Source organism: Rhodnius prolixus, unplaced genomic scaffold (assembly GCF_049639745.1).
Source record: "Rhodnius prolixus isolate KJV_2025 unplaced genomic scaffold, Rpr scaffold_3, whole genome shotgun sequence".
Lineage (NCBI taxonomy): Eukaryota > Metazoa > Arthropoda > Insecta > Hemiptera > Reduviidae > Rhodnius > Rhodnius prolixus.
Genome location: NW_027411603.1, coordinates 16,546,283 through 16,573,762, shown reverse-complemented (window position 1 = coordinate 16,573,762; position 27,480 = coordinate 16,546,283). Strand labels below are relative to the sequence as shown.

The window sequence follows — 27,480 nt, the reverse complement described above, 5'->3', positions numbered from 1 at the left end:
TTAAAAAAAGGCGATTAATAGAAACTTAAAACTCAATTATAAAATCTTTAAGAACACTTCAAAATAACCAATTTAATGGTTCGAATAAAAATATAACCAGATAGCTAATTATAATTTCTAATATAATTGTAACCTAAATCGTCATTAACGGCTAAAATTGGATACTTTCTCTGCTATTAAAACCCTGATATTTTACAAAGCTAGTTTTCATGGACTTCATTGTACGGTTTAAACCCTGGAAAAGATATAAGGTTTATTGGGTACATCTCTTTTGTCTCTCAATTCTATGTAACCGTACCAAAATCTGGTCTAACTTAAGTTTTTAACCATTTTCAATTGCTGAATTTCTATTTAGAATTCTCAACTTTTCTTCTATTCTTCTGCACATTTCATTTGGCTATCGTGTAATAAATTATCCTTAATCTCAGCGTTTGTTTTTTTTTAAAAAAAAGAAAACTTATTTTCATATGAATATGTGCAAAGATAAAGGAAGAGAAAATCGAAATGAAGGGCGGGCAGCCAGCACAGAGGGATGTGATACTCATAACTGATGTATGGAAATAATATACTGGTAGTCAATAATCGATCCTTTCTTTGTTCACCGTCAAAGGGAGGATGGTCTCTACCCTACTGTTTGCTAGGGAACAGAACAATATCTAGAATTAGATTCACTCTTTAAAACTTCTATTTGATCTGAATAAAAGCCGTTGATTAAGTTTTGTTTTAGATTATATCTCTGGGCGAATTCTTTTTATAAATGATCTTTAATAAAATTTCTTCAAATATTTTATTAGAGATAAAGAAAAAAATGTTTAATTTTGGTCATTTTGATTATTAAATTATTCACAAGAACAAGTAATGGTTAATTTGATGTGGTGAGCACGAAAATGCAGAATCAGGAAGCTAAAAAGTGAATGCTGAATGGTGTATAATTCCATCACCTTGAACATAATATATTCCTTCAACTTTGTCAATGGAAGGAAGTCTTCTTTTAGATTCTCTTAAAGCACTTGCCAGGTATCGCGCCGGAAAGAAGCTCTCTGCTTCTAATTAGTTCTTTGATTCTAGTAAAATACTAGTATTTTACTCAGAATTTCGTCGCCTACTCCAAAGCAAGGTTCAGGCTTCATAAACTTCATTTCCCTGCACGCCCAGCATGCCCAAATATTCACCTAAGTTATCATTGTATTACATCTGCGCTGATAAGTGAATTTGCAAGCCATTCAACCATTCTCAAGCTGATAACGTAAGAGTTCAGCGATTAGTTGTTAGCTAGGAAAAGTGTTGAACAAATGTAATTTATTGTCTGAATGTTGGACGAATGAACTTCAACTTTAATTCATAGATTTTAGTTTCTTGAGATGATACAGGGTTCTCCCAACTTAAACTGAGTCATAATAGGAACTATTTGCGAGGCATTAGCTTGAGAATAATCTGTTTCTCCCTTTTTTTTTACGAATAACTTAAAGTTTTTTGGAACATTAAAAAAGAAAATATTATTGAATGTGAATTGTGCCCTTCGTATTCTAAGATGAAATTAAAACCATAAATTCCACTTTAAAATATAGTATTTCACTTCTAATTTTGATCAGAACTTTTTATTAAATGTCTACTCTAGAGAGCAGCTTAAGCTACATTTCTTAGATCCTCAGACCATTGCAATGGCTTGATATTTATAAATCAATACAAAGAATATGCATACCTTTGGTTTGCTAACCTCTTCAGCGCCATAAACTAGGAATTTATTATTTTTATTGGAGTTTCCACAGACTATTAGAATGAGAGATTAAGTATAATTCATTTTAGGGCTTACTAAATGCCCATTTCTCTTGGTTTTGTTTCTCATTCTGACCTATTAACGGCTATTTTACCTTTCTCATATTTATTCTCATCTGCCTTACTCCTTTAACGAACCACTTTTCATTTCTATACTTTCAGTTCACTTTGAATGGGATAGGGCAAGGAAATTATTAGAGCAACTATGTTTTACACAAAACACTCATGGACGATGGATGTATTAGAAAAGTGATATGGGAGAGGACCTAGCAAGAGGAATACCCTAGCATGGAACCAGCAAGTCCCCATGATGTTGAAGAACTTCGGTTGTCTATGGATTAAATTCTCTACCTCCCTCTCTCTCAGATTCGGTGAAAAGTTGTAACTGCTTCACCGTTGGTCTAAGTAATTCAGCAAAGTTTAGAACCTCAATTAAGCGGTTTGTAGATATGTTGTTGTAAACAAGCTTTGAAGGAGAAAGATAATTGCTTTGAAGTGTTTAATAGCATCTTATGATATTTGGGAAGGGTAAGCTTATAATTTAAGCCATAATTCGCTAGAGTAAATTAATATTAAGAACCTATTGATTTCTTTGATAAATTGATAACTCATTAATCATTTCATTTAATACTTGCGCTTACACTCAGCAAGGTGAAGCTTAAACTCAATCATGTCCTATTCTCAAAATCGAGTTTTCACGGAGGCAGAAGTTTTGAGCTTAAGTGAATGTGAAATACATTAAGTTTCGTAGTTTTGTTTCGAAGTAAAGCTTTCCTGAAACATCTTTAGTGAAACATCCTTACTGAAGCACTTTCAAATGGCTTCAACGATTTTTTTTAAACTTTTTATACTATTTACAATCTAAAGTTCCTTCATTTCTCTTTTACTTTTACCTTTTTTTCAAAAGATTTCAAAAGATTTTTTCAAAAGATGTATTATTAGGAAAAACAATCATGTGAGTGTTTCACATCAATTTTAGAGTTGACAAAACTGTCCTCCTCCTGTGCAGCAATCACAATGGAAAATTACAATTTCCAAACGTATTCAAGTCTAACTCTACTTCTCTCTCGCTCCTGTTCTTCACACTTCCAAAGATTAATTCAAATAAACTAGATTAACTCAAACAAATCCTTTTCAGAATCCATTTAAGTTGCTTTAGTTGTTCAGCCAGCTCACCAGCCACTCTGTTTGGCGCTTAATGTACTTCATCACCGCTTTAATTATAGTTTACGTCCTTACCGACAGAGAGAGAGAGAGAGCGCGAGAAGATTGTGCGCGCGCTCGTGAGTGTGTCTAAAACTCACCCCACAGTTTCCTGTGGTATTAATTCAACAGTAAACTACTAACTGCAAGGGTGGGCCGCCTCTGTGGAGGTGGGGGCCCAGGGAGTGGAAGCTTGGAAAATTATATCTGTAGAAGAGAGAGAAAATGGCCGTAATATTTAGAGAAATATGTTTGAACGATATATTTAGATAATCTGTTTTGATTAGTTAAGGGTATTCTCCAACTTATTCTGGTATTATTAATATTAAATTGTGTAGGTCTGTGAGAGAACCTACGTACAACTTCTGTATGTGTGTGTATAATAGATGGTTGGAAGGAGGAATATTACATCTCATTCCCTGCTTTGATTTACATCTTCTTTATATTTAGTTTTATAATAACTACGATTCATTTTCTTATCTGTCCCACCAATAAAGCCATGCAAACAATGCCATAAATAACAATAACTTTTACTTTTACGTCAAATAATTTGATATTTTGGTTTGTTTAGATCTTAGTTACCATTCAGATTTCATTATTTGATTGTAATTTTGTTTGAACATTGAAATTATAACACTAAAATTACTTAAGCAAGGTAAAAAGTTCTTGAGCTTGCTTAGTGGTTGCAACTTTTTAATATTTGGTATTTTATGATGATACTTGACAGACGGATTGCAACGAAATCAGTCAAAAAGTTCAGTTTGATCCTCGTTTAAATACGAATCATTTTGCTTTACACTCCTTTGAAGCAGACTTCATGAGTATTTCGTTGGAGTAAATAAACAAAGTGGATTATCCTTCCATCCTGTTTTGGTCACAGGAAATCCATCGAAATTTGGTCAAGATTTATACAGAGTTTCAATATGCCAGTTTCAGTCATTATAAACTATATAAACATTACAAGTTTATAATGACTGAAACTGGCATTAATTTTTCACATCCTTATTGAAACTATGATTCAGTCACCCAAAAAGAATGAACAGTAATTTATACAGAGTCTGTTCCTTCAACTTTTCCGTAGTGAAGAAATGAACTGTTTAATTTAAACATAGTCATAGGTGTTTTGAAGATGATTCATGTGTAAGATGGCCAAAAATCGCAATCATAAATGAAAACATCGAGTAGTTGCCATAATATGGAATTAGATTTACAGCGATTTTAGGTACGCGAGTTAGGTGTCACTTTAGGCACATTATAAGAAACATTGCGCAGTAAAATTCATGTTATTCAGAAGACCAAGGTAAAACCTAAAAAAGAGATTCAATACTTCGTGGTAGTGCATGGACAATGGTGGATTCCCTTATGCTAAAAGCTCTTGGGCTTTAAAAGTCATCTCTACCTCATTTGCCAAGTTCATGGAGCACAGGAGAGAGCAAGCCTGGGGTTGCATGAAGATGGTTCATAGAAGCTGGACTAAGCTTGCGAAGAATCATGGAGTTCAATAGGTTTTTTTTAACAGGAGCTAGACCAGCTCGCAAGGTTGAGGAGTTTAGGAGAACCAGTAGACCTGTACTGAGAAGGTGTAGATGTGGTTGGAAATACCTGACTTTATCATTCATAGCACTTTTCATGTGGATGTGGCTGCAGTGGAGAAAAGCTTCATTCTTAAGTGAGTTTCTACACTTCCAGATGGATACAAAGAATTAAAAAGACCTCTGGAATTGTGACTAAAAATAAAATAACAAAACAAATTCAGAGGAAGTTACTTAAGCGCTGTCTCAAGTAATCTGATTACGTCACTATAGTTGTAAATTTGTGATGGAAAAAAATGATGAGAGTGAAAGACAATTTGCAAAATGTTTTCTTTTTTAACAAAAATAATTTACCAAAATTTAATACTTTTTGAAGGATAAACATGAAATTTAATTTCCATTTAAATTATTTCCTGTATATTATATTTTGGAATTAAAAAAAGAGAATCCATCATCTGTCTTTTAGTCTAATAATGAAAATGGAAAAAAAAAGAAAGTTTTAACGCTCTAAATAACACGGATGATAAATTCCAGCAAGTTAGTCACGCTTTCAACTGTACTTGGAGGGGTTATTGGGGGTGGGGAAGAGGGGCAATGGGGGTAGAGAGGGGCAGAGAGGGGTAAAGAGCAAATAATGTGAACAAGAATGTGCAAGATTACATTCCCTTAGTTTGTGTTGCGCTGGTGTGTAGAAGTAAAATACATGTCGGCGTACCCCACCATTCACCAGTTCTGTTCATAGAATTTAGTTTACCCTTATTATTAAAACTGCTCTCATTTATTCAGAGAGCCGAAGTAATGAGGAAAAGAGATTCTTTTGTTATGTGGAAAGCATTTTGAATTGGTTTTTCTAGTTTCCCTTTTTTTCTACACTTTATAATCTTGTTCGTTGAAATCCGCTAAACATAACATGAATCACCCTTTTAAAATGGGGCTGCTTAGCAAGATTTTAATCATGTCTGATATTATGTATAATCAGTAAGAAATATCAAGCTTATCATCAAGCCATGTTTTAAATGTATACATAACAGATTGTTTGTAAAAGTCCTGAAGTTAAATTTATTGGTCAAGTGCAGAGGTCAGCAACCTATTTCAAGTAGAGAGCCATTTTTCCTTAAATAATTTAAAAAAATCTTAACCAAGAGTCGCAGGGATGATGGTGTAAAAACCTCTGTAGATCATTTGCATACACTAATTATTATCTTATGATATTCAATAACATTTAAATGTTTTATATATTTATTTTCACATATTGCAAAGTAAATAAACAAATAAATAATAACTAAACCTATGTTTGAATGAAAAAGCGGCAGTCTTATATAATTACGTACTTTGTTTTAATATAATTCTATTCAATTTCAAACTTATCAAATGAGCTTTGCCCAATACAGATGTGAGATGTAAGAGACTCTATTGCGAGAGGAGAATTAAAATAATAATAATTATTATGCAAATATAACCTCGTTTTGTATTATATTTCTGGATAATAGGTGCAAATAGAGGAGGATTCTGAAAGTTATAGTTTCAGTAAATTTTGGATCAAATTGATGGTGATGCTGTAGTGGAGGGTACAAGTAATCGATTGCATTCATTATTGAACTCATTAAATAGGAAGAAAACTTGAAAGTAAGAACATATTGCAGTAAAAGAAAACAGTGTTATTGTTTCAGTCAACTTGATTAAGGGAATTTGAAAAGGTGCAACCCAGACTGATCTATCAGACCATTCTTTACCTCCAGCAAATACATTCACATGTAGAACCAACACATCTTTGTCTACTTATCACATTTAAAAACATTTTTGAAAAAATATCTTTACTTTAATAAATGAACTTTCATTTGTTTCAATAAAATTAAAATATATATCGTATACGATATTTTTTGGACAAGCTGAAGAGCCACACAATTTGGATAAAAGAGCCGCATGCGGCTCGCGAGCCGCGGGTTGCCGATCTCTGGTCTAGTGGTTAAAAGCGTGGCTTTGTAAGCGAGTGATCCCCAGTTCGAATCCCGCGTATGACTACTTTTTATTTGTTAGAAAAAATTGCCTATAGTAAAGTATGAGCTTGCGCCCCCGTCCGCGACACCTAATTGGTAGTTGGACGTTAAGCCCCGCCTGAAGAAATAGGCGATTACCTTACTTATTGGTTAAACATTACTTAGTTAATCGTCCTCTTAAATTTAAAATGGTGTTCTTTTAGATGTTCAGGTTTTACAACGAAGTATATAAGTATATAAGAGTTACCTATATCATAGGAATAATAAACTCAAAACTCTTCTTAAGGCTCACAGAAGTGTTGAAATATTTAGTAATTAAAACAAGATTATTTCAATTGTAGCGACAATAAAATGCATTCCAACTATTTCAAGTTCTTTTTTATCTTCATCTTAGAACCAAACTATTTATTGTGGGTTCAAAAAAATTTAACATTTTGTGTTAATCATGAGTTTTTGTATAATCTCGCTCATCGAGTAGCAATACAACTTGAATATAAAAATGTCTCTAATAATATAGATAGATAATGGCTACGTTAAGGTTGGATGTGGCTCATTTTGTAGAAAAATGGTTAGCATTACTTTTGAGACAACACACAATTTTTGCCCTGCCGAAATTGTTATAGAGTGTTGGATATACAAGGTATTGCAAGAAGTTGGAATCATCTTATCAGTTGTACCAGTGAGAATGAAGTAAGTTCTTAGTGCACTTATTGGCCATCAGGAGAAGCACAAAGTTTTAGTACTTAATCAAAAGCTCATACTATTGAGAATGACAGTAGCGTAAGTCCACCAGATTGTTTGTTTCTTTATGACTGATTTCTTGGTGAAGTTTATTGTCGTGTGGTGTTAATTAGTAAATTCTTATATGGTTTTAGTTAACTAAAAATTAAAAATAAGCCTTAGTGTTGAGGTTATTAGTTAAATTTTAATTTGGATTTTTTTTTTACTTTATTTACTTTCACAACTGCAGTATATTTCTGCAATAAGTGAAGCTGATACATACAACATGATAATAGATAAGTACATGAATAGCTTGAGGGGAGAATTCACCCTTTCCTAAAGAAAACTCCCAAAGAGGAGTTAAAATTAGTTTTAAATGCCGTTTTGTTTAACCTTGCGCCAGATATGTTGAGAATGACAATGAAGTAAATCACGTTTTTGCATTTTCTAAAATAATTTAAAATCCTATTACATTCTAATATGCACCAAAAAATTACCAGCTATATAATAATAATAAAAACAAAAAAAATAAAGCTATTTTTATTTGCATTTTTTTTTTTTTACAGAGCAAAAAACAAAACTCGTTTTATCTCAAAACTGCTCAAAATGGACTTTAGTTTAGATTGCAATTACATCGAATAAATGTATGTTAGCACAAAGCTATCTTAAAATAGTTTAACAATATTAATTGAAGTATTGAAACCATCCTTAAGTTTTTATTAATCGATAAAATGAATCCACACATTAAACTGACAAAAGTTTTTGGATTCATTTTATTATTTGATAATTTAAGATTTCCATTACTTTTTTTTTTTCTAGCTATAAATTTAATGCAGAATACCTTAGTAATAAATTAGAATTAATTATCAATACAGTTTTGACGGGGATTGATAAATATTCATCCTTTAATGGAATGATGTAAACTTTCTAAGTGGCTTCTCAGCACCCCAAACCCTGGGACCCACTTTTAGAAGTGCCTTCTACTTCTTCTACAACGCCCTAATAACTTTTCCAGAAGCTCAACTTTTCTACGCCCTTTTCGCAAGTATTTTATGCCTCTATACACTTTCCAATTTTCCAATTAATACACAGCAATTTATTTATAAGAAATTTCCAATTTACTCAGCTGCTGAGAAAAAGGAAAAATGTAAAAAAAAAAAAAAAAAAATCACAACTTCAAATTAAAATCCAATTAAAAAAAAGAAAAAGTATTTCATTTCTGTTTGTTCGCCAATGGATTGTACCATATCATTCGTCTGATGTTTACAAAGAGGATTTTATATTAATCTTTAAAATTTAGATTACATAAAAAAATAAGTAGAACTGCTTACAATATGTGCGCAACATTAACAATACTCTGGTAGCAACAATATAAAACCGTTTTGCTAGCCAAATAATTGGATAAATGTTCCTTAATACGTGTTTACTTTAAAATATACAAGTTTGTGTGATACAGGTGTATAAAATTTTGGGGATGAATCACAAGCATATCTTTTCCGACAAGTTGCATCAATTTTATTGGTCGGCTAAGAGGAAGTTTGTTCGCTTGTTTTTCTAAGGGAGAAATTTCAAACTGTTTCCTTTGTCTTACATTTTGAAAACAATTTTGTGAAATTAAATTCAATATTTCATAAAATAATAACATATCTTTTGCAATCAACCGTACTAAACATTCATGGAACATGAATGAACAAAAATTACTTTTATCTAATTGTAATAATTACTTGATAATAAATTTTAATTGCTCCATTCATTTTAAAGAAATAAAAAATCCTTTTATTTTCTTCAGATATTACTTTTAAAGATTTAGTTGACTGCATTTAATTAAGCGTTCAGTGCTTATTACAATGAATTAATCTTCTGCTGAGATACATAATTGCCCGGCTTCACTATATTTTGAGAGTATTATGAAAGTCATAAATGGAAAGCATAGATAACTGAAAGATATATTACACTAATAAAGCATTAATAATTTCCAAATTAATTCCAACGCCATAAAATGTACTTGAACGTTTTATCTTTTCTAAAATATAGTTCATTTAGGCGCTTAGATTTTGTGAGTATATAGATATATATATATATATATATTTTATAACAGGGTGTACATAAAGACGCAGTTATCACCCTACAAACAGTAATGAAGGCTCGGCAGATTACTTCTGCGTTTTGTTGAAAATTAGTATTTACGGCGCAGGGATGTAGACAGACAGAGAAATGATTAGAAACTTCTCCCCCATTCTTGTACATAATCATTATACATAGTGGCCATATTTTCAGGGTTAATCTTTTAGATTATTCTTTGTTTCTTAGTTCGAAATTCTTTAAAAAAAAATGACAACCATTTTGGTAACATGAGTAAAGCGCTTATTTGCAGGATTAGTTTCAGCAATATAATAATTTTATTAGATTAATATTAATACTGCAACGCAAGTTTTTGCCTAAAAATGGACAAAGTTTATTAGTAGAGGTGGTGGTAATCTTGAAAATGTTATAATTCACTATTTTGCAAACTAATCATAGTTGATTGGAAAAAAAAAATCATTCATTAAAAGAAATTAGAGCTATGGATAGAGCAAAGCTAGTGGCCGCTTAGTGTGTATTGTAAATAACAAAATATCTCGTAAAAACGAAAACTTGCTGGAAACTAAAATTGCATATTTCGATTTAGAGGACTCGACTGCAGCAGCTTAGCGATCTCATCAACTGGAATTGTGATTTTATTAAATGGATTTTAACTTTTCGATCAAAATGGTTTGGATTGTCTTCCAAGCGGATGTATTTATTGTCCAAAAGCAGGTCTACGAGTAATTCATCGTTAAATAGTGAGCCAATCATGGCTCCAAAGAAGTGAAAAATTGAGGGCATCACTAATTGAATCCGGATCATTCTTGACCTGAAACACAACCGGCTACTAATCAGGTAAACCCTTGCGTACATTGGAACCTTTAACTTGCAACAGCTTTTGAATCTTCACCATTTGTAAAGCTTCTCAATTTCCGCATTTTTTTAAGGACATAGCATTAAATAATTACTATGTTTCCTCCTATGAAAGGTTTCATTAACATAAAGAAAATAAAAGAAAAAGAAAAAACCATAACTCTTTTTAAATTGATCAATAAAACACTTAGAATTCCACAGTTACAGGTGGAAACAAGTTGGTTTAAGATAATTGGTTAGTAGAGTTACACATCCATAAATACATATACATTAGAAATGTGCATGTAGTGTTTTGGGTAAGGTAGTGTTGTTATAGTGTCCGTGGGAAGTTGTTGATGCAAATGACATCAGAGTGATTTGTACAGGGTTTATCTGACTGGGTCGTTCCTTGCTTCTCTCTCCTCCTCCTCCTACGGCCAGCAATACTGGACCTCAGTTCCTGTTACCCTTCACTGAGTCTGCAGCAGTACAGTAACGGAGCTCCCAGCCAGCCACATGATTTGTCCAACCTTATCTACGAGTACACATCGACATGTCACATACTTCCCCTCACTACTCACTCCCACTCCAGTCTAACTTAAAAAAAAAAAAAAAAAACATGATTTACGACACATTTAATCGGATTAAAATTTATTTTCGGAAATTTACATATCTCTGAGTACTGATCAGAATTGTGGAGAATATAATTTGTAAGAGAGGTGATTCTGATGGCATTTGGGGGTGTGCAGGTTAAAGAAGAAGGTTAACCAGATGTTTCATTATTTTCTAATTTTATTTTTATTTTATACGCTTTTTGTACATTTATAGTTTAGAGTTTGTCTATTCTTACCTGCCTTAATTTCAATGTTTAACAGGATTTTAATTTTCATAAATTAGGTTTTTTTTAATTCTATGGCTCCTCCCAGCTGTTCGTTTACAATCATCTGGCACTATCAAATAAGAACTAGATATTCCTAAATATTTATTCAATGATATGAATTTATTTTGCAACTGTACACCATTTGAAATAAACAAAAGAGATGAAAGATACAAGGAATGATGCAAATCTGTTAGAACCACATAATAGCGAAAATGAACAGCGACCACCGTAGAAGATAGTAAGATGGTCGCATTGCCACCGTCGCTTTATGGTTTTGAAGGAAGTGTCCTGGTAGACAAGTAGGTGAATCAGTGAGTTATAATCACTGTCAAAATTTGGACGGAGTTTTGTGTTGCGAGATTGGGTTAATCAATAAATAATAATAATACACTTTATTGATATTAATTTACAATCTTTACAGTGGAAAGAACTAAACAAAAGCGTATACATCTTGGTAATCCGTCTGCCGGAAATTAAGTGCTTCTTTAATCATCATTAATGAGGAAGAAAGGTAACAATTATTTTATAAATAAAGAAGAATCGGATCCACTAACTTCTATTGAACATTCACAAGAAAAGTAAAGAACATTAATAATAATATTAATATTAATTATACATACATGAGCCGTTTATTTTGAAAGTGGCCTAACTCCATTTATCTTCAAATCGAGATATTTAAGGGTTTGCGTTTCAATGAATTTAAAAATATACGTATAGGATACTAATGAGTCATACTGCTTAAGTGTATCTAAGAGTATTAAATTTATAGTTCCTATTAAAATAGTGGCAATTATTAAGTGAATAATATGCGTTTTCTTATCAAGAATGGAGTTAGGCCATTTTCAAAATAACATCCAGATTCATTATAAAATTTGAAGATGCCCAAGTCCATTCAACATAATTTAAGATGCTTCAAATTGAAAAAAAAAAACCATACTTAATTTATTTTACATATCTTTAAAACTATTTCTTCTTCACTATCTGAACTGAATGGTCTTGTTCTGTTCTTCCCCGTGGGTGAAATAATTTCTAAAATTTAATATTAAATTTTAAGTTTTATATTAATTAAACGTACTGGTTATTCAACTAACGCAATTGTCCCAAAACTGAGGTTAACTTGTTAAATACTAATTAATTAAAATTACTGCCATCAGACATTATCAATAATATATTATTATCTTGATTTAAGTATAAATGGAGTTAGGCCACTTTCAAACTACACGGCTCAATTATTGAACTAACTCTAAAAACTTATGTGTCAAGAATTTATCGTATTTGCTCGGAATATGAGCAACCTGAAATGCTTTACTGATAAATAACAGGAAGTTGTACATGTAACCATGGCAACCGGAAAAAATTGACAAATGGAGTTAGGCCACTTTCAAAATAAAAGGCTCACATATTCATAAACTAATAATTATATTCTTGTATCAATACAACCAGCCAGAGTGGGCACAATTAATAAGATTTAGACAGCGGAGTTTAAAATTTCCCTTAAATTGGGCAAAAATAAAGAAAAAAAACACCAAGGTGTCGCTCTCTAAATGCTGCCAAGATAGGACAAATAGCCAAAAATTTGAACAAGTCCTCTCTGGCCTTTAAATTGCTTAGTGAACACAACTCTACTTTTCTGTCAACCCAAGGGTTGAAATTCAAATAGAGTAGTTCACCTCTCATCTTAAACAGCCAACGTAATTTTTTTAAATTTAAATTTAGTGATTGGGTTATTTCAGAAAGGCATATTTAGGTAAACGTGTATTGCACGAATCAAGATGTAGAACGGAGGGTTAACTATTCTTATTAGAATATTAAACTGCAGGATTTGAGACTGATTGATGTTGGATTTCGCCTGTATTGAAGTCGGTAGTGCTGTATTTCAACAGCTTCCAAGAAAGCTAAGTGGTCATCAAGTGTCGCTATTGGTTGATTAGTTTACTTTACCGATATCTTTAAAAAAAAGAAGTTGTTTTGTTGCTTGATCAACGTTTACTTTTTTCTAAACGCTTAGATATCTCCCCAAAATCTACAAGTTATTAGTTTTAATTTCATCCAAATCTCATTTAAATATTCTTGAGCCTTTGCTACAGAAGTAAGGAATCAAATTAAACGAATTGAAATCTGAAATCAAGGTATTCGCTCCAAACAAGAAAACTCGACCTCCTTACTTTTACACTACCGGATCCTCGCAACTAATCCCGGATAACTTATACTTTTCGTTACATTTTACCGCATTACCTTTTTTTTGTCTGAGTTTGGAGTTTCTGTGACTAAATCTTTTCTCGAAAACAAATCAGTTTGTCTAACAATCCGTCAGGAAGGAGTTTCAGTAAACACGTACATATTCTCCTTCTCTCTGCCAATTTCCTATCAGAATTTCAAGAAAGAAATATTTCTCGAAATTTATTCCTTTTCTGTTTTAGGTAATCTTCAACCGAATAAATAATAGAACTCAACTTTGTTGTTACAAAATTCCACATTAATTGGCCCCAATGTCATGTCGTAATTACTTTGCAAACCATTTATTTTGTTATTATAAATTTAGATGGAAATTTGATAAACCAAATAAAGGTGAAAAAAATGAGTAGAGTTAATATCAACTTTTATTAAATTATTAACATAAAGGAATACTGGTGAAACAAAGAACTGATAATAGTTAATAATAAATGAAGGAGGAACCTATGGGAGATGAAGTAGAGAGAAAAATAATGATAATAATATTATTAACGAAGAAGTAGATAAAAAAAACAAAACATGAGCCAAAGTGAAGGTTAAAGGTCAGAAAGAAATTTGAAGAGGTTACAAAAAGTAAAAGAAGATTTAGTAAAAAGAAGAAGAAAGATTGGGATGCGTGCGCCAATTATCTACTATTTTTTTTATCCCGTTCATTTTCAAAGTTCGTGGTTTGCTACATGTTCGTGCATCGGACACTCGCTTAATAGCAATAATAATTCTCGTTCACTTTAAGTGTGTTGATGCTTTTTATTTTATAAATATAAAATAACAAAATTATTAAAGATTTTTATCGCTTTATCTTTCTAATTTTTTATTTATTTTTTGTTATTCGAAATTATGATCTGAAGTTTTGCTTTATTTACAAACTATTCATTTATTTATATTTATTTTCTCGTAGTCGTGTATTAGATTTTCTAGTTTTTAGCGATTATTTCATAATTGGTTCCTCTTCAGTTCAAATTCCATATTTCAAGAAATTTAAATGCATAAATTGCGATAAAAGGAAGTCATGTTAGTACCAGATTTCGTTCACTCTGATGTTGAAAGTTAGCTATTGTTAGTAAAAGCCACATGGAAACAGATTAAGGTAGCTAATAATTAATAAGCAGAGTGGATACATTAGATTTAATAAAGAACGTTAAATAGAATAAAAGATAGAATTACTGTTAATGTTTAATGACGAGCATTAACTAACGAGAGATAATTACAGTAATACAATATTATTATTATAATTATATTGTAATTATAACAAATATGAACTAATAACTGGCTAAACGAATTTGATGGCAGGCAGATTCACAGTGTAGACATCGTGAATAGAATGATGGCAGACAGATTCACAGTATAGACATAGTGAATAGAATGATGGCAGGCAGATTCACAGTGTAGACATCGTGAATAGAGTGATGGCAGGCAGATTCACAGTGTAGACATCGTTGTGAATAGAATGATGGCAGTCAGATTCACAGTGTAGACATCTTGAATAGAATGATGGCAGCGATATACTACGGTAGTAGGCCAGCTGATATGTTTCAAAACCTACCTGGCTATCAGCTGTGAACATTTTCTCAGCCTTTTTCTATACAATTTGAATTCCTTAATTTTGTGTAATTACTTTCTGCTGGTGATAATATCTTAGGTTTTCAACCAAGATTTCCGATTCCAGAGATACCTCCGATTTCCCCTGGTCATCACAAAGCATTTCTTCGACAAATCAGTTGTTTCTTATTATTATATCTCCATGTGTACCTGTGTGTATGCAACTGCGAAAAAAAAATCTAAGAAAGTTTACAGACTAAAGATGGGAATAAGTAATTTATAGTTTGCGTAAATAAATCTTGTTAGTGTGAAAGGTATTTCTGTCCAAGTCAGTAGTTTTGCCTTAAACAAGAATAAATTTTTATAGAACACAGGGGAAGAGCCAAACTAAGGGACTTTATGATCTAAGATATAAACATGTAATCCAGAAGCCGAGATGCTTAATTTATATGAGAAACAAAATACAATTGGAATTGATTTGTTTCAGCTTATTTGGCACAGTTGGCTTTACCCATTCACCCTTTACTGGAAGAACAAATGTCCAGATCCAATCATGGTAATATCTCATTTGAGTTAGACACTTCTCAGCAGCTATTGTGGGTATTTACCTCAAAGCAAGAAGGTTTACTTTAACTACGTATTAATGTCAGATTTATTGCAATTAATCTGCTATGAAATGAATTTAAGTAACATTTTTCAACACCTAGAAGAATACGATTGTACTTTAGATTAACTAACTTAAATAGAAGGAAATCGATTAAATAATAGTTTCTATTATTTTCATTTAAACAAAGAAAAAATCGAGAAGAAAGTAACTGCACCCCTCTGGTCTAAATCTTCTGGAAAGTTTAATGTTTATTGCTGTGAGCAAAAAAAGAGGAAGGAGTTTGAGAATGGATTGTAAGCATTATTGCAGTGTGTGTATGGGGGCGGAGAAGGAGAGTTCGTTGACCTGTTTCCCTTTGCCACCCCCGCTGGCAGCATCTCAGCCCCCGACAGCAGCAGCAGCAGAACGGTGCTGATGGCGTTGGTAGTTTGTTATTTAATCTTTGAGATGAATTGTGGTAATTTATTGCAGTTTTCTCAGTGTTTTCTCCTTGTACCGTGTGTACACATATTCGTAAAACTTTGTGATTGACCGGAGAAATAAATTTATATTAGTTTAATGGTTTTTATCGCTGAACGTTTATTATTTTCCTTTCCTCCATATTCTATTTTTTGTTATTAATAATAAATTTTATCTTACGTTTATCATGAAAGATCTGACAAAAACTTCAAACAACGCTGATAGAAATGTGAACAATCTATTTACCACAATAGTTTCATAAATATGTAAATATTCAATGATAAGTTATGTGCAGTGATTGGTAGTTGATATTTTTAATACTAATCCAACTGCATTTATAGGACTACATATTTTGTAAAACTTCTAGACTTGTTGTCAATATAATATTGAAGGGCCAGAAAAATGTTGGTAACATGTTATATTGGAAAAGATTGCTGAATAAACTGTAAGAATGGTGTGGCCAACTCTTTGATTCTAAATGATGAAGTACAGATTATTTCTAGAATATGATTGCAACTATTTATTGCTTTCCCTTTATCTACATTATCTTTTTAACTGTCAGTTATAGTTCGTCTTCCGCTGCATACTAGGCGAGCTTTTGTTATATTTTTGCCAGCGAAACTACAGTTCTGATTGGATAGCAATTGAAGAGCTTGGTGCAAAAAGTAGTTATCTACATTTTTTTCAGAAAATGTGTTTAGTGGCGCCCCCTATTGTATGTTCAATTCTACATCTTTTGGTGCATAAACGAGTCTTTATGCAGACTCATTTATTATTACTTATATTACTTATTCTCTAACCTAGGTTAGATTTGGAGCAAAATGAGTTTTCTACTGCAGATAACTTTCTTTTGCTCCAAACAGAGAAGATGACGCAATCAATCAAGCAAAAATTTTTATATTAGGTTTATTTAATGTTTATATTAGGTAGATATTATTATTTTTCTTTTTTGACATGCATAATAATATATCTAACATTCGCTTCGACAAGACAAAAAATGCCACTTAAAAGCTCAAAAACAAGAAATCTGTGGACTAAAGTACTTAATATGTACTCAAGTTTTACTGAAAATTATGATTTTGGTGCAAAAAAAAGAGTTAGCTGCAAAATAACTTTTGCTTATGGCAAGCTTAAAAAATGCCCCAGAAAGTTCAGATTGAGCCCCAAATGACCCCATCACAATATATTAACTAATCCTTACAGCAGACACAACATAAGGAATACATCTTAAAGCATATTTAGTTTTTTGTCCCTACTAAAAATTTTAAAAAACTGTAGATAACTCCTTTTTGCACCAAGCTCTTCAATTGCGGGAGGTTGACAATGTTCATTTGGAGTCGGACAGCTGAGCATCCAAAAGGTAGTTGTTGTAAATGATTTATAAGTAAGAAAGTGACTTGAAATTCAAGGGAGAATCGTAGATAGAAATGTTATGAAGATAGGAGAAATGATGGATTTCATCAAATGGAAAAACCGTCTGAAATCTATTCTACATTGATTGCAATATTATCTTGGTTGAAAGAATAGATTTGATTCTTCAACACCGCTTTCTCTGCTATCTGAACGAGTTGTGAACGTATAGCGAGGAGATTTGAGGGCAATTTATCTGATTCCGGTTTGAGAAGAGAGATTTACAAATACTTAGTAATTCTTGTTACTGCACGAGACTCCAGTTCAAAAACGGAGTATTGGGAGTCCCAGATTGCGTTGACATGACAGAATTACCCTGGTTGCAAGGAATATTTCTGTCCGGTAAAGATATGGACGACAGGCGGAAACAGATTGAGGAGGCGAAGATCCACAACACTGGGTTCAAGATCCAGGAAAGCAGAAGAAACAAAAATATTTATTTTCAATTATTTTTTCCCATAATTTACTTTTTCTTACAACATTGACCTTACATGATTTTTTTAAAAATGTAAAAGGTCAAACGCTGCTTTAAACAAGGCTTAATTTTTTTTTTTTTATTTATTCCATATACTAAATAGCTGTTTTTATAAATAAGCTGGTTTAGAAAGTTTCCATATTTTACCGATTCAAGAGATGGAAGCCCTGCGGCCATTACTCTACAGGAAATGTTTAAATCTAATTTACTTTTATTTCCTTTTTTCTTTTTTGCGCTAAATTATCTTCCAAGTCAGCGAAGTTTTAATTAAAAACAATATCATGTGATTATATTTCAAAATGAAATCATTTTAATCTTTCCTGTTTCTAAAACTCAACTCTAACTTTATTTATCTGGTGTATAACTGGGTTATTGCTCAGGATTTTGTTCCAGACGATTTCGTGTAAAGTACAATATATGGTTTATACTAATATTTCTGGTCGAGAAAACGGTTAGGTTCTAGCTAAAATTATGTACACGTATATAAATTTTAATACAAATTCCATTATTGCTTCTATTTCTGTTTTAAATATTTGTTTTCTTTGCTGTTTTCGTGGTTATTTATTTCCTGAGAAATGTATCTATTTTTGTTTTTTATAATGTTTTTATATTACTGTTCCCATTTCTTTCAAATAATATTCTTGTAGGTTTACTTTATTTTGATTTTATTTAGACTAGAACGTTTTTCTATATTCTGGGCAGAAAAGTGGACTTATGTTCCATTATTTCTGGAAAAAATATGTTTAAACTGAACAAGTGTAAATCGTCTTTGTAACTTTTGTCATGAAGAGAGAGACAGGCCTCCGTTGAAAAGCCTAAACTTCTCAGTCATTGATCAATACTGTAAATTTTTTTCTAACGATAGTCCTAATTGTTGTTTGATAATTGCAAGCGAATTAACAGATCAATACTAATTAAGGCACCATTTTCATCCTGGTAAGCCTAGATTTTAGAGAATAAGCCTAGTTCCTTCTCTTTACCATAAGTGCTGTGCGATATTCATCGCTTCCTTCTTAAACTAAAACACAAGTAATTTAAATGTACCTTCGATATAGAATGCTACTTAGTACTCGTACAGATAAACTCAGAATCTGGAGTTACATAGACATAATTTATTTGTTTTAAGATACATACCTCATACAAAAGAGTTTGGTTTATTAATTATATACTAAATAGTAATAATAATAATAATAATATAGATTACTATGATTAAAACTATTAATTTCTTATAAATGCTCTCAATTTGAGCGACCCTACTATATACAAGTAAATATTATTCGCCTGATCTTTATCTTGGATTTCCAGCCATTTCGATATTTTTGCCACTTTGTCATTCACCCCATTCATATATTTCACCAGATACTGCAATCTTAAAGGTTCCTCTGGAGTTACACAGTGAAGAAGAATAACTTACAAATGCTCCAATAATTGTAGCCACATCTCATCACTCTTTAATGACTGAGCTGTGACGAGGGGAGTACACTAGCATTGGTTCGGAATCAAGTAGCATAACACAAGTACATAATCTAATCATAGAGAAAGCGCAGTTTTGACACCTGAAGCCAGTAGTGTTCACTGTTCGTTATGATCAGCATTTTACAAGAAAACTTGAAAATTGGACTTTGCGCCAGCATTACTTTTTAGTTTACAGTTGTGAGAAAATAGATATAATTAACAGCATTGACGTTGATTCTATGAATTTGATGGAAAAGAAAGAATGACATTACAGATGAGACAAGATCTTCCTCTCAATAATTTCAGTTTATTAACTTCTTGACGATATTTCTTGACGTTGTATCTGATACAAAGAAATAAAATAAATAAATAAAAACAGAGAGATCTGATTGTTTATAATTAGTTTTAGTTAAATAGAAGCTATTTTTGTGTAAGTTTAGAAAAGTAATATTAATACAATTACTGTTTTCTATTTGATTAATTTGAACATATAAAAGCGAGCTAGACGCTCCCCTAAAGGAATGTATATCTATATATTTGTAAAGCAGTTTGTTTTCACTGTATGGCCAGGTAAAGAACGTTATTACAAGGTAAATCCATTAAAAGTTTAGAATCTTCTCCAAGTTTACTTCTTTGGTCCACACTTCCTGCACCTCTTATTACTTCTACTAAAAACCCTCCCAGTGACTATAGCTATATATAATTAAAACTTCTTTCTATTAATGAATTCTCTTTTATTTACTTTTTATTGCATTCTATTTATTAGCATTTTGTTCTCTTTAAAACTTTTCTAAATTAGTAAAGTAAATTAGTTTTTCTTATTTAAATAAATGAAGTAAACTAATGCCTTTTTTTTTTGTTTAATAATACTTTACCAATAAATTAATATTCATGTTTGTAATTATACTAAAATAATAAATTAATTGATAATTGCATCCAGGCTTTCCTACTATTTAAACAAGTTTTATAAATATAATAACCATCAGGAAGTAAAAGGCTGCGGCTAAAATAATAACAAGAACATCAGCAGATATCAAGTTTTCGACACTGTGATATTCACGATAAATGTCAACTCCGTAAATTGACATCAGAGTTGCGCACCGAGATTTAGTATTTTCTGATGCCAATATGAACAAAGTTTTGCCAGAAATATACAGGGTGTTCATTTTTAAGACGGCTCAAATGCATTTCATGCTTAAACGGTTAATCTGAGCAAAAAGATGGTAGAAGAAAAATTTTGTTGCCAGTCACCTCTAGTTTCAGAATATGTGCTTGATTTTAGATTTCTGCCCGTATAAGCGGCTAACGCGCGACCAAAAGTGAGGGTTTGCAGTTGACCCCCATTTTCATATACACACTTTTTAAGAGTACACAAAGTTATGAAAGAAACCGGAAACCGCAATTCGATATCTTTAAAATTAAAGGTGATAAGCCATTTCAAAATCTGTTATTTATTAATCATATTTCAAATTTTTAACTTGTTATCAAAGAGAAAGGTCATTTTTATGTATTTTTTTCATCCTCTTTCTACTAAAAATATTGCCAAGGCAGTAAAGCTAGTGTTTTTCTTAAGATCGGGAAATAAGTTGTTTTCCGAGTGATTTTTCTAGAAAAAATCAAAAGTTAAGAGCTTTAGATGTTCTCAAGCATACATGGCTAAAACACAAAGCACAAAATGGCTAAAAATTAATTTTACATCTGTTACAAACAAGAAGGTTTAATAATTATTTGGTAATTTTGGGATTTTGGATTTGGTGAACATAGTTGCATTATGCAGTTTATCTTCAGTCATACTCTCAGTGTGAACAACGATCCTTCACTCTTATCTCTTAGTAGCAACTCAAGATTTAAAGTGCAATAGACTGTCTTATCTGGGATAGTGCTAATTACAACTCAAGATTCAAAGTGCATCCTTCATAATATCGAGTTGTTACCCTCTTATATTTTTCTTAACTTATTATTGTTGATTCAGGAAGTCTTTTTCTGCCATTCAATGCTTAGGTATCGCCCAAAGGTCCCTTCCAGTGGACAGATTCTAATTATTACTATTATTATAAACAGGGAAGGAATCAACTTTGTGGTTAGTGCACTGGACTTGCATGCAGAAAACCCATGTTTGATTCTGCCTAGATATCCTTTTTTCCAAGTGCAGATAATTATAGATAATTTTCCGGTGATGGACTGTAGCGAGTACACTAATAAATACAAATTGTCCTAAAAATGAAATATATCCAGCAAAAGGCAGACAATTTAGAAAGATTAACTTTTAAATTTGTGTAATCTGAAGAATAATTGCTTGTAAAAACTTAAGTCTATTCAGGTGAAATAGAAATTCTTTCAACCCTTGTTCTCAAATCATGAAATTAAACACAAATAATAAAGGACGTCCACATTATTCGTCGAAAAGACAATTCAAAACCAAGGGGTGATTCTTTTTGGATGCAATAATTTATTCAAAAGAGCTCACAGTATACAGATAGTGAGCTAAAATGAATTAAAGAATCAGCTGCCTTTGACAATTGATGTCACTTTTTAGACAACTCGTGTACAACAAAAAAATAAAAATAAAATAAAAGAAATCATTAAATCTAACCACTCGATGACCGCCTAGGGGAGAAAGATGATATTCCCAATGAAGAAGGTTGCAAGGGGATGGAAATATGTCCGACTCAATTCCACCTGAAATATTCTCATCCCTTAAATCATGCAGAAACATTTAGTCTCCTCTTCTCCACACTTACGAGTGAAAGGGAGTACTCTTTTCAAGTCGAATACTACATCTGTATTTACTACATACGTACTTCTCATGCTGTTTTATTACTGATTGTACTTTAGGCCGTATAATATGATATCAATTGAATTGCAATGGACATGTCCTTCAAACAGAAAAGGGGGTCTTATTTCCTTGTACTCTCTTGTCAACAATAAAAGCCCTTCTTTCATACGAATTTGATGGACAAGGCAACAATAGGTACTTAGTATACAATAGAGGCTGCCATCGATCAGTCTGCATTAATAACTAATGTCATTGATCTATATCAACTTTAAAGGAGAAAATGTAAAAAAAAATTGAAGAATTTTTCAAATTTTTAACTACCTAACATTAGTGGAATGCTAAAAAGTAATTTGCCTCTTAAATTCGTTTCTCCGGAATAGTATTCTGAACTTGAATACTCATAATTTTCAATTTAGTGGGTCAAGTTAGAAGGAAAGCAATGAATCCACTTTAGGGAAATCTTTGGTTAGTAGACAGACTAACCTTGCCGTGTAACAATGTAAAAAAATAGTCAATAGCATTAGCCCTGAAGATGGCCTGGTTCCTAGATCGAAAGTTTGGCGAAAAATAAAATAGAAAAACAATGACTGAAATTAACATTATTCTTCCTTCCTTCTGATTTAATGATTCAGTCAGCAAAAACAATGAACAATAAGACCACGACAATGAGTTATAAATCTATCTAAATCATCCTCCTTTATGGGAACTTAAATTTATCAAAATTTACTTTAAAAAGAAAATTGATTCTTTGGCTTTTGAACTATTGAAGAGAGTAATTATGTTATTCACTGACATTATTTGCCAAAGAAGAGATTTGCACCACAGAAATCAGTTGAAACATCACAGATGGAGTTTGATTGGATTCAGTAGTTTAAGCAGATCCCATTCTTTTTTCCTAAATAAATTCTAATCTCTTTTGCTGTATTGTTTGTGACTAGATCAAAGGCTCTTGTCGCAGATATCAGATAAACTAAAGTAATTGAATGTACAGACAAACCAGTCCACTCCCAATCGATTGCAGGGGGGAAAAAAATGATGTATCTGTTAAGCCAAGACAGAATCTCATCAAAACTTTTTAATTTCTTTTTCTATCAAACTCTCCCTTTGAGGGTGTTATTGATGTTACAATTTATTGTGAGATCTGTTGGTATTTACTGAAAAGATTATTCCCTCTTTTAATCTATTTTCAAATCTTTTTAAACAAGTTATTTATCTTTAATATGATTCTACCTCACTCTTTTTTTCGAATCAATCGTTCATTTTTATTCATGCTATTTAGTTAAAAAATCGGATGAATGAAAGACGTTATCGATAAATAATAATAGTATAATATTTCATTTAAGAAAACTTCTTTTCTTCTTTTTGTCCAAATTTTGGAATCATTACTGGTAAAAATGAAATAAAAACATTCTTTTTGTCTATATTAATAAATTCATTTATTTTTATTGTAAACTACAATACATATATAAAATCAGTTATTAAATCCTTGCTAACTTTGCTTATTGATGACCACAATAAGGAAGTTGAACAAATTCAGATACTTCTAAGTATCTCATCCAAAATTCTTTAAAACCAGAGCATCTAGTACTTTTCAGTGACCATTTCCCTCTAGTTACGGAATGAAAGTGGAAATAATACCAGATTTTCTTCCTCACCAACATAAATTTAAAACTGAAAAGCTTTCCTGTGGCTTGACTGAATCATATTTGTAATCTAGTTGAGTAAAAAAGTGATTATTTACTGCCATAGTCATAAAGATAGCCGAGCGGTTTATCAAGTACGAATTGCATGTACGTAATTTGGAAGTTTTAAAACTGCTCTCAAGAAGCATTGAAGTCTTCTAAACTTTAACCTGGACTAAGTTCTTGTAATATAAGTACAAGTCAAAGTTCCATTTGTCAACCTCCTGCAAAATCTTGGCTATATGGTGTGATATAACCTAAAGTTCTTGACATTATGCTTCCAATTTCTTTCCCGCTCCTGCAGTTTTTATTTTAACTATAGCTATGAATTAGGATATAAAAAGTGAACAGGCAGTTTCATCTTTCTTCTGATGGAGGATAGTTGTTTCTACGCGTATCTGAAATGTTCTAGTAGCATTAGAAGATCTATGATTTAGATTGTAAAACTAGCAAGCCTAACCTATGAATTTTAACTTGAAGTGATTTGAACCGCAGCTCTTTCAGGTCATACTTCTTAATCAGAACTCAAATGAACAGAATAAAAGATTTTCCGGAAGTTGTTTTAATGTTTCAAAGCCCACTTTAGCAGATAAAGAATGGAACAATGCTCTCCAGTTGGCCTTCTGGGGCTTATTTATCTGGTTTGAAGTTTGTTTTTTATATTGCTCCAGTTTAAAACATTAAAAACTACTTTTATCAGTAAAACGGAAATCAAGCAAATTATTAAAAGTAAAATTAGGTAAGAAGTCAATAAGTGAATATCATTATAGGAGATTGTTTCTTAAAAAAGTATTTTATAGAATGTTAGTGTTTCTAAGGGCGACAATGCAAAAGGTCTACATCATTGTTAGCATATAAACTCAAAACTGGTGATGAAGTTTGTGATAGAGTACGAAACGTGGTATCTAATTCAACTCATTTAACTTGGAATAGTTGGCGCTCTTCTTCTACCTCCACAGTGCAATATAACAATTCCTCTGGGAGAATGTATTGTTAGAATTAGTTCTACAAAGTTTTCACCACCCTTTCACAAGTTTCTATCCTGGCTGTGAGCTATATACATTTAAATAAAAGTGTATGAGTCTGTTGTATAAGTGTGCAATTGTGTTTGTAATCAGCTGGTCTTTAAATTTATACATAAACCTTGATTAATGCGTACATTTGATAATTATAACTTTTCAATTTTAAACTCGAGGTTTTTAATATGTGAAATTGTAACTACTAAAAAGAACAAATGAATTTTTTGTATTCTACCTTTCAAATATTAACTGTTTTTAATCACCTAAAATAAGTGAATGCTCTTTCGCAATTATTGAAATCAATTATCACGTGTAAAAACTGCGCTTAAAGACAGAATTTTAGTCCATAAACTTTATTAATACAATTTTAAGCCAATGACTTTCGCTTGCATTGACATAGATGTAGGATGATAAGCCTGCAATGATGAAGCAGTTGCAGGTTATTTCAGAACGAAGTACATCTTGTCACCAAGGAAACGCCGAAACGAACCAATCCTCTAAAAAAAACTGGAATACATACACAAGAATTTTCTTAGACAGAACAAGCCACACATTCCTAGAGAACCTACAGGCTACAAAAACTTCGACAGTGATATCAAATTAGAAAGAAAACTGTTCGACGACGATTAAAAGTTAAAATACCGCTGGATGGGATGCATAAATTCAAAGACTTTTGTTGTTTGAACTGAATGTCTCCTCTTTTATGGCTAATAAAAATGAAGTCGCTGATTTTATCCATTGTTTTTTGTCCTCCCTGTAATTTGAAGACAAATTCTCAACACCAAATAATGATTAATCACCGTCTGTAATTAAAGTACGAAATCGGCCAGGAATAGACAGATAAATTCAGCGGTATCATCCAGCATTTAGTTTAATTATTTTTAAACAATTAAAGCAAATGTTTTATTTCAATAGATATTGAAGTGAAGAAAATAAGTAACCAAACACCTGTGATTGGATACGAATTTTTATTGGATATGTTTCAGTGGAAATCAAATGGGAATAAAACCAATTAAAAAGAGGAAATATAGAAAGAAAATGTACATTCATCAAACCTCCAACAGTCATAAATAATAGAATGGCATTTCTATCTGTCGAACCAATACGATTGCGTAGAGAGTGACTATATTGCGTTATAAAACATTTTACTGATAGTATTATTTGTTAAACAATTATTTTGGGCCAGTTTTTAACAATTCAATTGTTGAACGCAAAGATTTGATAAGTTTTTTTTTTGTAATTCATCGTTTCAATGATTTCAGATTTTAGTTAAACGTTTTAGTTAAATGAATTAATAATTATTTATAATATTGAATTATGACTTTCATTAAATAAATATTAGAATATATTTAGGATAAAGAAATTGTTTTAAATTACACATTGATATTTAACATTTGAAAGACAGAGAATGAACACTCATAACTAAAGTGATCGCCTCTTAATTGTCCTCATAAACGTCATTACTGCTGATCAATTCCTCCATTGCCCATGCAGAGATTCTAAGTTCGAGTTCAGCCTGGCCTTAGATCTTCTGTTTCTACGATCCTTTTAAACTGTCCGGTGTTCAACCTTTAACTTTAAAGAAAGAATACTGGTCGGAGTCGATCAAGGCGTTAGGTCTAGATCGCTACTGACGTTAGCGCCTTCAATGATTAAAAAAAAATGCATATTGCATTTTTGACGACATAAAAAAAAAAGGTCGAGAATTCTTTAAAGTTCCAATTATGTATCAAACTACTTTTGTATCATTCTATTCTGTAAAATGTTTACTCTAAACTTTGAAACTTTCTTAAACAATTTGGCCAGCGAAAAAAAAATACTAATAAAAATAGAAAAATATTGAATTATAAAAAATATTAAGAAATAGTTTTAAAACACAACTTGCAAAATATGGATTTTCTATTAATTGTCGATGCTCTCTCAAATCTATCATACACATAACTGAGGGGAAATAGTATTGTGTAATCATAGTTTATTGCGGAATTCTGGCGGTGCACATAATGCATCCGTTCACCGTTCATCTGTCCTACGGCACCGCAGATAATAGTTCACCACCATTTCAGAGTGATAAATATCGTCCTCATCTGTCTCCTTCACAAACTACCTACTTCCTTATTATAGCTTCTCACCTTTCAAATATTTTTAATTTTCCTCTCAGTTTGTAAATTTTAGAATTTCAATAAATCCAGACAAAAATGCATTCTCACAAACCAGTACGTCTTTTTGGATGAACCCTCTCACAAAAGGCGGTACAAAAAGGTATAACCATGAATTATGAGGGTCGTTTGAAAAGTCCGTGCAAAAATAAAAACTACTTAATTTTTTGGGGTAAACCTGTAAATCACCAGTAGTGAATCCTCTCCTGTATTCCTGAATTTTAAGTCAAGATCACTTAGATTTTTCTCCTACCTCTCCAGTAGCCTCTTTAGCTCACAGTCGCCCATTTACTAAGAAAATCTGGGCTAAGAGATCATAAGCCCTAAGGACCAACTGACACTGAAAGTGCTTAATAATCACAGAAATATCTTTAACTACACCAAATATGTTTGAATTACTTTATAAGTTTCAACGTAAATTTAGTAATTATTAGCTATTCCATAAAAAAAAGTCATGCATTAGAATAAAATTTCCTATTTACGCAAAATACCCAGTTAGGGCCAAGCGCTGAAAATCTTCCTTTCTTTCAAATTTGTAGTCCTTAGCAATACTTTCGAAAAGTTAACAAAATCGCAACCTTTACTCTTTCGATTAGTAAGGAAAAGTTAAATTACTAAAAAGTTCATTTAGTCGAGCTCATTTCCA

At 31.7% G+C, this 27,480-nt stretch overlaps 1 protein-coding gene across 10 annotated transcripts in view; it reads left to right on the top strand.

The window, feature by feature from the left end:
- Nucleotides 1–27,480, top strand: part of LOC141452598 (TOX high mobility group box family member 3-like) — a 268,943-nt gene that overhangs the window by 188,908 nt on the left and 52,555 nt on the right. The gene's annotated exons all lie outside the window — the stretch shown is intronic.